Below are 16,224 nucleotides of genomic sequence, written 5' to 3' on the forward strand. Positions count from 1 at the left end.
ACTCCTGCTCTGCCTGGAGGAGGGCAGCCGCCATCTTTTCTTTGATTTGCTCCCCTCGAGAAAGCTCGGTGGTGAGGAGTTCCACCCGCTCCTCCAGAGCCGTAAATTTGGCCATGTCAGCAATTTGTAGCTCGTGCCTCTTCAGGGTGGCGTATCTCTGCAGGTCCTTCAGCCGCTGCAGGAGTATATCTTTGTCCTCAATGATCGACTCCATGTCTTGCTCCATGGCCTTCTTGGTGGAACGAGCGGCATTTAACTCGTCCTCTGCCTGGAGGAGGGCAGCCGCCATCTTTTTGTTGGTCTGGAAAACCTTGTCAGTGACGAGTTGCAGCCTCTCCAACCTAACATCATGCTCCATGAAAGCAATTTGAACTAACTCTTTCTCCCTCAGGTCCGTGTCTCTCTGCAGGGTAGCGTCTTCTTTGGCCTCCTCCTCGGTCTGCTTGGAGGAGTCCTTTCCCTGATAGGAGGTTTTAGATGAAGCTCTGTAAAATACAAAACTCTCGTCATTCTACTGTCAATACAATTCGTGCTACTGCTGCACACTGATTGTCTGACATTACAGCAAAGTTATTTGACCCATTTCATGGAAACACATGTCAAAGTTGTATACTTGTCTATTATGTGCATTGTTTCTTCCACCTACCACTAGAAACACAGTGATCATACCTGTCTCTGTATCCTGCAGTGCTATCCATGGAGCTGTCCTCATTTTCTTTCTTGGCCAAGATGACTTTTTCATCCTGCTCCTCGAGGGCGGCATCTCTCTGCAGGGCCTCCACCTGCTGCAGGAGCGCTTCTTTGTCCAGGAGGAGTGACTGCTTTTCTCGCTCCATGGCCTCCTTGGCAGAAAGAGCAGCATTTAACTCCTGCTCTGCATGGAGGAGGGCAGCCGCCATCCTTTCTTTGCTTTGCTGCCCACAGGAAAGCTCGGCGGTGAGGAGTGCCCACTGCTCCTGCAGGGACTTCATTTGCGCCATCGCAGCAGTTTGTACCTCCTGCTCCCTCAGGGTGGTGTCTCTGTGCAGGGCCTCCACCTGCTGCAGGAGTGATTCTTTGTCCAGGAGGAGTAACTCATTTTCTCGCTCCATGGCCTCCTTGGCAGAAAGAGCAGCATTTAACTCCTGCTCTGCCTGGAGGAGGGCAGCCGCCATCTTTTCTTTGATTTGCTCCCCTCGAGAAAGCTCGGTGGTGAGGAGTTCCACCCGCTCCTCCAGAGCCGTAAATTTGGCCATGTCAGCAATTTGTAGCTCGTGCCTCTTCAGGGTGGCGTATCTCTGCAGGTCCTTCAGCCGCTGCAGGAGTATATCTTTGTCCTCAATGATCGACTCCATGTCTTGCTCCATGGCCTTCTTGGTGGAACGAGCGGCATTTAACTCGTCCTCTGCCTGGAGGAAGGCAGCCGCCATCTTTTTGTTGGTCTGGAAAACCTTGTCAGTGACGAGTTGCAGCCTCTCCAACCTAACATCATGCTCCATGAAAGCAATTTGAACTAACTCTTTCTCCCTCAGGTCCGTGTCTCTCTGCAGGGTAGCGTCTTCTTTGGCCTCCTCCTCTGTCTGCTTGGAGGAGTCCTTTCCCTGATAGGAGGTTTTAGATGAAGCTCTGTAAAATACAAAACTCTCGTCATTCTACTGTCAATACAATTCGTGCTACTGCTGCACACTGATTGTCTGACATTACAGCAAAGTTATTTGACCCATTTCATGGAAACACATGTCAAAGTTGTATACTTGTCTATTATGTGCATTGTTTCTTCCACCTACCACTAGAAACACAGTGATCATACCTGTCTCTGTATCCTGCAGTGCTATCCATGGAGCTGTCCTCATTTTCTTTCTTGGCCAAGATGACTTTTTCGTCCTGCTCCTTGAGGGCGGCATCTCTCTGCAGGGCCTCCACCTGCTGCAGGAGCGCTTCTTTGTCCAGGAGGAGTGACTCATTTTCTCGCTCCGTGGCCTCCTTGGCAAAAAGAGCAGCATTTAACTCCTGCTCTGCATGGAGGAGGGCAGCCGCCATCCTTTCTTTGCTTTGCTGCCCGCGGGAAAGCTCGGCAGTGAGGAGTGCCCACTGCTCCTGCAGGGCCTTCATTTGCACCATGGCAGCAGTTTGTACCTCCTGCTCCCTCAGGGCAGCATCTCTCTGCAGGACCTCCACCTGCTGCAGGAGTGCTTCTTTGTCCAGGAGGAGTGACTGCTTTTCTCGCTCCATGGCCTCCTTGGTAGAAAGAGCAGCATTTAACTCCTGCTCTGCATGGAGGAGGGCAGCCACCATCCCTTCTTTGCTTTGCTGCCCGCGGGAAATCTCGGCGGTGAGGAGTGCCCACTGCTCCTCCAGTGCCTTAATTTTCGGCATGGCAGCAGTTTGTACCTCCTGCTCCCTCAGGGCGGCGTCTCTGTGCAGGGCCTCCACCTGCTGCAGGAGTGATTCTTTGTCCAGGAGGAGTGACTCATTTTCTCGCTCCATGGCCTCCTTGGCAGAAAGAGCAGCATTTAACTCCTGCTCTGCCTGGAGGAGGGCAGCCGCCATCTTTTCTTTGATTTGCTCCCCTCGAGAAAGCTCGGTGGTGAGGAGTTCCACCCGCTCCTCCAGAGCCGTAAATTTGGCCATGTCAGCAATTTGTAGCTCGTGCCTCTTCAGGGTGGCGTATCTCTGCAGGTCCTTCAGCCGCTGCAGGAGTATATCTTTGTCCTCAATGATCGACTCCATGTCTTGCTCCATGGCCTTCTTGGTGGAACGAGCGGCATTTAACTCGTCCTCTGCCTGGAGGAGGGCAGCCGCCATCTTTTTGTTGGTCTGGAAAACCTTGTAAGTGAGGAGTTGCAGCCTCTCCAACCTATCACCATGCTCCATGAAAGCAATTTGAAGTAACTCTTTCTCCTTCAGGTCCGTTTCTCTCTGCAGGGTAGCGTCTCTCTGCATAGCCTCCACCTGCTGTAGGAGCACGTTTTTGTCCAGGAGGAGCGAGTCCTTTTCTTGCTCCATGGCTTCTTTGGCAGAAAGAGCAGCATTTAAGTCCTCTTCTGCCTGGAGGAGGGCAGCCGCCATCTTTTTTTTGTTTTGCTCCTCACGGGAAAGCTCGGCGGTGAGGAGTTCCAACCGCTCTACCAGAGCCTTCATTTTAGCCATGGCAGCAGTTTGTAGCTCCTGCTCCTTCATGGCGGTGTCTCTCTGCAGGGCGGCGTCTCTCTGTATGGCCTCCACCTGCTGCAGGAGCATGTCTTTGTCCAGGAGGAGTGACTCCCTTTCTCGCTCCATGGCGTCCTTGGCAGAAAGAGCGGCATTTAACGTCTCCTCTGCCTGGAGGAGGGCAGCCACCATCGTTTCTTTGCTTTGCTCCGCTCGGGAAAGCTCGACGGTGAGGAGTTCCACCCGCTCCTCCAGAGCCTTCATTTTCGTCATGGCAAGAGTTTGTAACACCTGCTTCTCCAGGGTGGCATCTCTCTGCAGGGCATCCAAGAACATGTTTTTGTGGGAGATAATCGACTCCATATCTTGCTCCATGACCCTCTTGGCAGAAAGAGCGGCATTTAACTCACCCTCTGCGTTGAGGAGGGCAGCCGCCATCGTTTCTTTGCTTTGCTCCTCTCGAGTAAGCTCGGCGGTGAGGAGTTCCACCCGCTCCTCCAGAGCCTTCATTTTCGTCATGGCAAGAGTTTGTAACACCTGCTTCTCCAGGGTGGCATCTCTCTGCAGGGCATCCAAGAGCATGTTTTTGTGGGAGATGATCGACTCCATATCTTGCTCCATGACCCTCTTGGCAGAAAGAGCGGCATTTAACTCACCCTCTGCGTGGAGGAGGGCAGCCGCCATCGTTTCTTTGCTTTGCTCCTCTCGAGTAAGCTCGGCGGTGAGGAGTTCCACCCGCTCCTCCAGAGCCTTCATTTTCGTCATGGCAAGAGTTTGTAACACCTGCTTCTCCAGGGTGGCATCTCTCTGCAGGGCATCCAAGAGCATGTTTTTGTGGGAGATGATCGACTCCATATCTTGCTCCATGACCCTCTTGGCAGAAAGAGCGGCATTTAACTCACCCTCTGCGTGGAGGAGGGCAGCCGCCATCGTTTCTTTGCTTTGCTCCTCTCGAGTAAGCTCGGCGGTGAGGAGTTCCACCCGCTCCTCCAGAGCCTTCATTTTCGCCATGGCAGCTGTTTGTAACTCTTGCTCCCTCGGGGCGGCGTCTCTCTGCAGGGGCTCCACATTCTGCAGGAGCACATCTTCGCACAGGATGAGCAACTCCATGTCTTGCTCCATGGCCTTTTTGGCAGAAAGAGCGGTATTTAACTCCACCGCTGCTTGGAGGATGGCAGCAGACTTCTTGTTGTTGTTTGTTTGTTTTGTTGTTTGCTACACAACAGATGGAAAATATCAGTGAATATCTGTGTTTAGATCTGCTCAACACATCAGTGGCAAACACAAAGACTGTAAGTATCACTACAAGAACTGTGTCCTTTTGTCCCTCAGCTGTCGAGAAGATAATGGTTGCAGCCTGCGGGAAGGTGGAGTTGGCCGTTCAGCTCCGCCCAAAGCCCCCCCACCCACCCACAGTAGATTGACAGTGACAGCGATTTATGCAGAAAATATTTACTGTGTTTAACATAAACCTAAGGGAGTTTCACGTTTTGTTCTGCAGCACAAATTATGGCCATTAATATCACGACTGTTAATTTTGAAGATATATGCTTCAAACTTCTATTAATTGTGTGTGGATAAAAAATCGTTAACAGGGAGTCGATTTGGGGGGATTATCTTGATGAAGTAAACGTGTTAACATTATGAGCCTTTGTTCGCTACAGAATTTATTGTAATTTATCCAAGTCCATAATTTAGGATTGACGTGACCTTTTTCCTTTTCCGGTTCCGGGTTAAAAGGGAGGGTGGAAGAGGAAACTCGCATTATGTCGGTGAGTGTTAAACTGCCTTGCTACAGTAATCTAAAAGCTCGTTAAAATCTTATTAGGAATCAAATGTGTTTTATTGCAGTGAATTGTTGCCTTAATAGGACGTTGGTTAGACACACTGCGTCGCGTTGTTGGCATGTAACGTTAGATAAGTTGCTTTAAACGAGAGGCGGCGTCGCCGTCGTGTGACGGAGTATAAACCAGGCTTCCCAGTGAGCCAGCATGCACAATAGCTGCTGCTCCTGTGCACAAATTGGTCATATATTAGTAAACGTTTCTTGGTTTCGGAGCTGGACCTGTAGGTATTGTAGCGAATTCGGGGTACAACGCAACCACAGGAACTGCCGCGGCCGGGACGCGAACCCGTATCGGCCGCACCGCAGGAGACATCGCTAACCGCTCGACTAAAGGGTCAGACCCGCGAGCCAGCGGCCAGCGTGTCTTCTTATCCATGCACGTTACAGTATGTTTTATTTTTTTTTTAAATTTTCCCCCAATTGTATCTGGCCAATTACCCCCGACCCGTCCCGTCCGCTGCTCCACCCCCTCTCTGCCGATCCGTGGAGCGCCCCGCCCGACCAGGACAAATACCCACATTTGACTTCCCACCCGCAGACACGGCCAACTGTGTCTGTAGAGACGCCCGGCCAAGCCGGAGGTTAACACGGCGGGGATTCGATCCGACGATCGCGTGTTGGTAGGCAACGGAATAGACGGCTACGCTACCCGGACGCCCTGCACCTGTGGGGTAAAATGCCAAATAAAACGCGCGGCGAGCGATCGATCTGGGATGGGGAACGAAGCGCGGCGACGCAACGAATATGGGCGGGGCCGGGCGGGCTCGAAGCTCCGCCTTCCCGCAGGCTGCAAACGGTTCTACTTCGCGCCTGTGTGGTCTTTAAAAAAAAAAAAAAAAAAAAAACTTTCTAGCTCGGCCTGTTTTTACCTGCTGACGGGACTGTTGGTTCAAAGCAGTCCTTGTGTTGTCGCGTCCCCGGTGGGGAACGTCAGCCTGCTTCATCTTTGCGTTCTCACTTCTCTGCGTCACACTCGGAATCTGTTCTCTTCTGTTCATCGCGAATCACCCAACTGAGCGGTCGGCGCCGCTGCGCGGCCTTTTATAGCTTTCTTAGGTAGTGACGTCAAATTCGAATCTCCAAGAGACCGTTAATCTTAAAGAGACAGGATTCTTTTTTTTTACATTTCTTGTAGGCCAGCTGCGGTTGTGGAAAAACACTGGCCGATGGAAACGGAAATGGGAAATGGTTTACGGCGTCAGCCTCCTTCGCTGAGTTGACGCTTGTCAGTCCGTGGACGTCACTGCCAGCTGTTTCCGGCTTCCGCCTTCACCACGTCTGCTGTTTATTTTATTTTATTTTTTATTATCTCCATATTCTGCCCTACCTCTTCATTTGTTCTACTGGGGGATCTATTTTCTGTGCTACGTTTACTTATTGCGAGATTCTCTAGTTTTCTTTGTCAAACGACTCTTGTGTTGAGTAGGCAGCCTCTCGTTCGCAGTTTACTAGCTTCGAGCTTAGCCTAGCTTAGCAGTTAGCTCTATTGGATTAGCCTTGCTTAGCAGTTAGCGCTATTGCATTAGCCTAGCTTAGCAGTTAGCTCTATTGCATTAGCCTTGCTTAGCACTTAGCGCTATTGCGTTTGCAGCAAAGCAGCCTAGTTAAAGCGATGGCGTGTGGGGACTGTTCCGCAGTTACAGACAGGTTGTCTCTACTAGAGAGACGTGTCCGTGAGGCCCCCCCCCAAAAAAAACTTTTATTTACAACAAGGAGGTGTACAATTGTTATACAGCGATTTAAGAAAAAAGAAGTTTGTACAGACCAGGGGAGTTCAAAGTCCACTCGTTTCAAGTCCTGTCGGAGTTCAAATAAAATGTACTTTCTTTACGCTATCGAAAGTCTTTATAGCTTTTTTCTTCCTTTCTCACATTTTCAATTAAGGTGCCATAAGTGCTTGAGTTCAACAACAAATCGATGAAAGCAGGTTTGGAGTCAGACCATTTAGATTTATGGATGTGGAATTTACCAAGAATAAGGCTGAGTTATATAGTTAATATTGCTGTCCGTCCCATAAAACAAAAATATAACATCGCATCAAACGCATTAATCTGTACATTAGTACCCATTTGTCCAGTCATAAAGTCTTGCATATCAATCCAACACAGCTTTGCATGGGCACAGTAAAAAAAAGCAAAAACAAATGAAATATAGTTTCTCTGTCAGAATTACAAAAACACAAGTATTTAGCTCAAATCTTTCCAGGGCTTCTTTAGCAGGGTAAATTCCAAGATCTTGAAGGGCACCTCTTTCACTTTTTTATTAATACAATAATTATTTATAATACAACAAGCCTGTTTCCACCGTGAAACCCTCATGATAGAAGACCAAAAGAATCTTGCTGCAGCGGGTGTAACACAGTCCAAAGCGTTCCCCCTTTTTAATGGAGGGGACCCCCCCCTTTCCCCCCCTAATTGTACTTGGCCAGTTACTCCACTCTTCCGCAGGGTCGGCGCATGCGCTGGGCAAAATGGGCAATTGCCAAGTGCGAAAAGCCACTAGGGGCGCCAAAGGGCGCCGCGCCACTGCTGAAAAAAAAGACATTGCGCTCTCTCCATCTCAAACGGTTGTGTGTGCTACTGCTAGCATACTGTGTCTGTGTGTTCATAAGCTAGCAAACACAGAAAACAAAACCACAAAAAAGGAAACGGTCGTCGAAATTAAGTGGGGCTCAAAATAGACGCCGTACACCCGAAAAGACAGAATCCCTGGAAGCGTATCCAAAATGAACAGTGCTTTTTACAGGCCTGGCTGGAACAAGTATGTAGCTGGGTATCATGAAGACGCCCGTGGAGCCTTTAAATCGTGGGCTATGGCAGGCAGACCCAGACAAGGGCCTGAGCTTGAACACAAGAAGCTCACTAACGCAAGATACAAGCACGCCATTCGCTTCATCTGTAAAATGAGCAAGCCACGAGGGCGGACTCCATGGCTAAGAAGCTGCTAAGAATTGATCCTGCTAATTTTTGGAAAGAAGTGAGAGCTCTCAACAACTATAAAACATCTCTACCATGCACTGTTGATGGTATCTCCGGTACAGACAATATTGCTGAGTTATGGCGACAGCATTATAGTACCTTATTCAGTTGTGTCCACAGTGATCTGTATAAGGTGGGCAATATTGAGAGTGATGATTCAATGGTGATGATGCCACACGAGGTGTACCAAGCTGTACACAAGCTGTCTGTTAACAAGGCAAGTGGCTTAGATCATATTACTGCTGAACACCTTAAATATGCCAGTCCGAGGATAGCCCCTCTCCTTGCTGCTTGTTTTACTGGCTTTGTGTTCCTTGGCTTGTTACCAGACTCAGTGTTGTCTGTGCTGTTAGTGCCAGTCATTAAGGACAAAGCAGGTAAAGTATGCAGCCTAGAGAACTACAGGCCTACAGCTCCAGCCAGCATACTGTCAAAAGTCCTAGAAAGAATACTGCTAGATAGAGTGCATGGATTTATCAACTCCACAGATAACCAGTGTGGTTTTAAAGCTGAACATGGCTCTGACTTATGTGTATATGCCTTAAAGGAAACTGTAAACAAATACAGAGGCCAAAACTCATCGGTTCTTACGTGTTTTATTGATGCTTCTAAAGCTTTTGAGCATGTTAATCATAGAAAGCTGTTTGTTAAATTGAGTCTAAGAGGGGTGCCTAAATACATGGTGAGAATTCTGGCTTATTGGTATGCCCACCAGACTATGCAAGTGAAATCTGATCTCTGATCTCTTATGTTAAGAGTCTGACCTCCCTTTCCCCAGAATGACTACCCAGATGAAATGATCAATACAACATAACAGCTGAATCCTACAGTTTGGTAGCACATTGAAAATATTCAAATCTCCCAAGAAATATATATATATATATATATATATATATATATATATATATAGACAGAGAGAGAGAGAGAGGGAGAGATCAATTGACCAAAAAAACCCGCTATATATATATATATATATATATATATATATATACACACACACATATACGTGTGTGTGTGTGTGTGTGTGTGTGTGTATATATATATATTTATATACACACACACACACTACTACTACTAATACTTTTGACTGTTCCCGTTAGGGGTCGCCACAGCAGATCATCCATTTTAGTATGGAAATCTGATTTATGATCCGCATATTTGATTTGGCAAAGATTCTATGCCGGATGCCCTTCCAGACGCAACCCTCCCCATTTATCCGGCCTTGGGACCGATACTAAGAATGCACTGGCTTGTGCATCCTCAGTGGCTGGGTTCTTAAAAAAAATAAATATATATATATATACTTGTATGTGTGTGTGTGTGTGTGTGTGTGTATATATTTATATATGTTCTTTTTGTTTTACACTGATGTACCTAATTTATTATTATTGTTATTATTCTTAGCAGTAATGTATTTTTCTTATTATCGTCATAATTCCTTGACCTAAGATAAGGAGCTCAAAAGACTAAGTGGTGGTGGTGGGGGGGTAGAGGAAGGGGGAGTTGGACGGGTTCAATAATGGAACAATTTATGTTAATGCACTGTTTTATGTTTTCCTAAAATACCATTAAAATATGTTTATAAAAAAAAAGAAGAAGAAAAACCAAATGCCCCCGTTAGATAAATACATAAATGTCCCCATTAGGATAGAAAAACCTGAAACCACCTACCTCGTGGGGACACTCAATGAGCCCCCATGAGGAAAAGGGTCTATTTTAGGGTTAGGACTTGGGTTCAGGGTTCAGGTTAGAATTAGGATTAGATTAAGGTTAGGGTAAGGGCAGTCAGTGAGGAGTCCCTACAAGTATAGGGTGACATGGTGTGTGTGTGTGTGTGTGTGTGTGTGTGTTTACAGGATGTGAGAAGAAATGGTTCATATTTGTGTATTAGAGTAGTTCTGTATTGACGCTGGAAGAGGGCGTGACCTGAGATCTGATGTTGAATGTTTGTCTTTCCGTCTCTTGGAAACTAGTCAACAGTCGTGTTGACAATACACCTGAACGGGGTATTGTGTAAGGACTAAATTAGTTCACCTATTCTTCTCAACAGTTAACAATGCTGATGTTGACTGAAGGGTCCAGTGTCCTGTGAATGCCCGGCTTTACTTTGAAACCAAAGAAACGTCCCTTGCATGACGAACAGCAAAGGAAAACAAATTGGAAAAACACAATGGCATGATATACCGTGGCAGTGGCATGGTAGCCAATATCATGCCAAGATTCCCAGCTAGGATATGTGTGGAGGGCCAACGGCTATGATTAAATAAAATACTTCCAGGATCAATTATTTGACTACCTTGTTCTAAACTTCACGTCTGTTCTTTATGAATTCCCATCACTGGTTCAGGTTTCTTTTGCTCCAGCAATACTCTGTAGGACTTTGAGTTTTGCTTTTAATGGAAAATGCATTGCAAATAAAACCTAGTGCTATTATGTCTGATTAAGCCCAAAGTGAAAATGGACTTTTGAGAAGTTCTATTTCAAAACAATTCAAAACAATAGAACAATTCAACAGTAAGCAGAAATATAAAGATGGTCTACGGATCACAAAGGGACTGTGTAACGCTTGTCATACAAAAAAATAAGCTCTACAAAGAAATTCATAAAGCACAGAACCATCGAATCAGAAATAAAATACAAAATATATATATATAAAAACAAGCTCACTAGCGTTATGAGGATATGCAAGAAGGAATACTATAATAAAGAATTAGAGACCAATAAAGACAACACGAAAGGTATATGGAATATGTTGAATAGTATTATTAGAAACGGATCTAGAAGACTGAGCTGCCCTCAATCCTTTACAGACGATGAATGGCAAGACTATAAAAAACACGGAAGACGTTGTCAATGGCTTCAACAGATTCTTCGTAAACATGGGCCCAAAACTGGTAGAAAAAAAATCAATGACACACAAACAATCACAGAGGGGGATGATAGTGAGTATGGGGACAGAAATCCTAGTTCCATTTTTCTGAGAGTGGTAGAAGAGAAGGAAATCGTGGACATTGTAAACAAATGCGAGAACAGAAAAAAAATCTACTGACTGGAATGACGGTGATGTGACAATAGTTAAGAAAGTAATCGAATGTATTGCTAAACCACTAACCCACATCTATAACATGTCCTTTCAATCTGGTAAAGTTCCAAGCAAAATTAAAATAGCAGAAGTTATACCCTTATATAAAACCAGATAGACACCAATTTACTAACTACAGACCAATTTCATTATTGTCAGTTCTCCAAAATAATAGAAAAACTGGTTGCTGCTGGACTAGACAAATTCATTGAGAAGCACAATCTGTTGACCAATAGCCAGTACGGGCTTTGACCGAACAGAACGACATCTCTGGCGCTCATTGAATTAATTGAAGAAATAACTAATCACATAGACCAAAAACAGTTTGCTGTGGGAATATTTACAGACCTGAAAAAAAAAGCTTTTGACACTACTGACCATAATAGATTAATAGATAAATGGAAAGGTATGGTGTCAGAGGGGTGGTATAGAATTGACTAAGAAGTTATTTAAGTAAACAGGCAGCAGTTTGTAAAGATAGGCGACCATAAATCATTATGCATGGATATTACTTGTGGTGTACCCCAGGGGTCTGTTTTAGGTCCAAAACTGTTCATTCTGTACTTAAATGATATAAATGCAAGATATCAAAATATTGAAATTTGTTTTATCTGCCGATGACACGAATATATTTTGTTAAAGTAAGAATTTCCTGCAGCTTTTGGAGGTGACCACAGTAGAAATGGAAAAATTAAAACGGTGGTTTGACAAAAACAAATTTTCCTTAAATCTGGACAAAACAAAGTTCATGTTTTTCAAAATTATAAAATAAATACCAAAGTAAATGCAGTGATTGACAATGCCCGGGTAGAAAGAGTATATGCAAATACATTTCTAGGCGTGATGCTAGACCACAATACCTCACATAACGTGTGTGAGCAAAACTGGCAAGGAGCACTGCAGTCATGAGAAAAGCAAGTCACATTCTGGATCAAAAATCATCGCACACTCTTTATTGCTCATTTATTTGACCATATCTGATCTACTGCGTGGAGATATGGAGTAACACCCACAAAACCAACCCACAACCATTATTTATACTACAAAAAAGAGCCATAAGGATAGTTAATAATGTAGGATATCATGAACACACCAACAACCTATTTTTAAAGTCAAGCACCTTGAAGTTCAGGGATTTAGCAGAATTTAACACAACACAAATAATGTTCAAAGCAAGAAACAATCTACTACCAAGTAATATACAAAAAATATTCTCAGATAGAGAAGGGGAACATAATTTGAGGGGGAAATTAAACTTCAAGAAATGATGTGTTGGTACAACTTTGAAGAGCATGGGCATTTCAAGCTGTGGGGTAAAATTGTGGAGCAGTCCAAGTATGGAACTCAAACCAAGTGCAAACATTACACAGTTCCAGAACAAGTACAAAGAACTGATTATCAAGAGACATAGGGAAAATTAATAAGTTTTATTTATCTCTAAACGTTTCTTATTACTTTTTTTTCCATATGACACCAAGCGGATATTTGGGTTGTACGTGGCATTGAGATCTGTTTATTCTCGGTACAAGACATCAGGATGTTTTTCTTTTTCTCTCTTTCTCTCTGTTTTGATGTGTTTTTCTCTCTCTTTTTTCTCCTATTGCTCATAGTAGTTGAGTTTGTATTGTGCAGCGCAACTTGCACTGAATGTGAACTATACAGTACAGTGGGAAGTGAGGTTGAAATGCATAGTAGCTGAATTAACTTAAGAGTAGGTGAGAAGGGGTAGGAAAAATAAGTGTGTACTTCCTCCTACTCCTTTTCCAACATGTAACAAATAATCTGATGCGTACGGAGATTTGTTCGCTGAGTTTGTTGTGTGGATTTGTTGCTCACTTTAGATTATTGGCAATGGCTTCTCTGTATGTTATATCCTGCTTATTTACATGTTCAGAATAAATCATCATTCATACATTCAAAACACTGTGCATGAGGGTGTCCAGGTAGTGTATCGGTCTATTCCGTTGCCTACCAACACGGGGATCGCCGGTTCAAATACCCGGCTTGGTCAGGCCTCCCTACAGACACAATTGGCCATGTCTGCGGGTGGGAAGCTGGATGTGGGTATGTGTCCTGGTCCCTGCACTGGCGCCTCCTCTGGTCAGTCAGGGCGCCTGTTCAGGGAGGAGGGAGAACTGGGGGGGAATAGCGTGATCCTCCCATGTGCTACGTCCCCCTGGTGAAACTCCTCACTGTCAGGTGAAAAGAAGCGGCTGGCGACTCCACATGTATCGGAGGAGGCGTGTGGTAGTCTGCAGCCCTCCCCACATCAGCAGGGGGATGGAGCAGTGATGGAGCAGTGACTGGGACGGCTCAGAAGAGTGGGGTAATTGGCTGGATACAACTGGGGAGAAAAGGGGGGAAAGTAAAAAAAAAATACAACACAGGACAACAACACAAAAATACAGCTAACAGCAGTTCACAAGTCCACAATGATTAAAAGCTATATAGACATTTGTTTCAATGTTTCCAGAAACAAGAGGAGTACCTTGTGTCACTTTGTGTTACCTTGTGTCACTTGTGTAGGCTCAGTTAAGAGCATTGTGACTTCATTCTTGGACTCAATTAATCGACACAAATTTGTACATAAAATTCCTCAACACAGTCTGAAAAGTGGGAACATTAGTAGTCACAAACACATGACTTGCACTTGTCCATCTTGGAAGCTTGAGCAAGATTCTGAATGCATCATTATATGCTACCTGCAGCTTTTTCATTTTTGCTTCGCTATAATTGCCCCACAAGTGGGCTGTATAGAGTGGAGCACAGTAGGCCCCAAAAACAGCCGTTTTAACATCACATGTGAAATTTGCGTGCCAGCAGATTGGCTTGTGCACAAGGGCGTAGGAGAGAGTTTTATATTGGGGGGGGACAAAACCCTGTAGGGGGGTCCGGGGCATGCTCCACTGGAAATGAACATTTTACAACAGTTTTCAGCAAAGTAAAACGTGTTTCATGGCCATATGATAAGGCCTCCCCCGGAAGACTGTTGATAATAAAGAGAATAGAACAGTGCAAGAAAGCAATATGCAACAAAGTGCAACAAAACATGCATGCAACCTGCATGTGATGCATACTGTACATGCTGTACAGCTTGTAAGGTCAGGTTGCTGCACTGGATGCAACGTTGTCCTTTCTCATATTAAGCTTAACTAGCTAGCAAAGTTACCCAACAGCTTAGTAACACATTATGAAGTTACCAAACTACCAAAACACGGTACTGTGAAATGAGTGTAAATACTATATAAAACACAGTATTCACGATAAGGTTACTGTAAGCTGTCCCGTATTAACGTTACAACCTTTAGAGTTTATTTGCGAGTGACCATCACAGCGCCTCTGCTAGCTAAAGTTAGCCTTCCCGCTCATTGAGTAGCGTTGGCAGGAGTTAGCAAAACACATTTGCTTAATTAAATACAGATGTTTCAACTTCCGGTTTTGTCATAACGACATGTTTCTTCTTTTAAATATGGGTAAGTACACTTTGTTTGTGAGGGAATTTACAAACCTGTGAGTGACGATGAACAGAGGAGGCTTCATCGTTGCTGCATTGAAAAGTTGTGAGCGCCGCTGCCATGGCACCGTGGTCACGTGTCAGTGGGCCACCGCCAGTACCAAAGACGTGGGGAGGAGGAGGGATTTTGTTGTTGTTGTTGTTGTTGTTGTTGTTAATAGCTAATACTTTTACATATTGTGGGGATGGGAATGACATGAATGCTGGCACATACAGGGAGTATATGTCCAATATTATATATATTTACGCGTATATCTAGTAGTGAATGTTCTTGTTTATGGTGGGGGGGGGCCCACATTGAGGGGGACTTGTCCCCTCCGTCTCACCTGGTTCCGACGCCCTTGCTTGTGTTTGCAACACTGGCGCTGCTCATTATAAATGGCGTTGAATTTACAGGAACAGGAGGCTCTGTATTGTGCTGTTCACTCTCTCTTGGCATTTTACACCTACAGCATTTGGAGGAACGACATGCAAGCCCACAAAAATATACCGTGCATCACAACTGTTGTGGAGGTGTACGTCATCCACCATATTTTAAATCCTTTAAATCCATGATGAAGGGGATTTATAGGTTTCATTTAATGTATTTTATGATACATATATAAGTTCTAATCTTCTCTCCTGTTTTTCTCTCCTGCTCTTTGTTTCAACCAGTTTTAGCTAGTTTCACATGCACACTCATGCACACGTCCATACAAGTATATATTCACATACTTACATACACATGATTTAGAGTCCCATGGGGTCTTAAATCATGGGATATCCTCTCCAGGTGACAGTCACATGCACTAAATGTGCACTCCAATACACATTGAGTTGGACCCTTGGAGTGTGGGACCCTTGACCCTTGGAATGTGGGACCCTTGAAATGGTCCAGATGTCTGGGAATACTTCAGCGGTGCTCAGAGAAAGCATCTTTGAATCTCTGTCAGACAGACCTTCCAGCCGGTACCGGTTTGTAATTGTACGATGTTGAGGAATTTTCAGTAAACACTTTGAAGAGAATTAGTTTGTGTTTTGACTTTTCCATTAACCACACACTGCTCTGAATTCCACTTTAAAGAGGCTTTGAATCCTCCATAGTGACCAATACTGACATTTCATCCCCCTCTTCTGGCCAATATTTGAAACAAAAAGGATCAACAGGTTTGTTCACGTCAGGTTTATTTATTATGAAGCCATGGGTGCTATAACGTATTCTAATGTCTACCCATACATTTTGTTATTAGATTCATAATCAAGATCTCTACAATGTTAAATTCTCTGCACTAACCATTGATATAACTTCAAATACCTGCCAGAGCATGCCAAGCGTTTTGCCAAAAAGCTTATTTGATTATCTTGTTCTGTTTTTATTTTTCATTTTATTTTAATTTTAGCTCATTCGTGGGTGGTTCTGTGATAAAACGAGTTTGTTTCTCGATTCGTAGAAGGAAATAATGACAGATGCAACACGATCGATTTGCATTTAGCTCTTCGGCCTAGGTAAGAATAGTCAAAGCAGGGTTTTGACTTATGGTTTGAATATGGTCCCCATGCAAAATATAATCAAGACGTCATTCATTAGGAAAATCATGTTCGTATAGATGTCCTCATATTTTACATCTCACGATGACGCATTGTTATTGCAAAAGCACACATAGCTTATATTTACAGTTGCACAATGTTCAGAGTT

Source organism: Lampris incognitus, chromosome 9 (genome assembly GCF_029633865.1).
Source record: "Lampris incognitus isolate fLamInc1 chromosome 9, fLamInc1.hap2, whole genome shotgun sequence".
Taxonomy (NCBI): domain Eukaryota; kingdom Metazoa; phylum Chordata; class Actinopteri; order Lampriformes; family Lampridae; genus Lampris; species Lampris incognitus.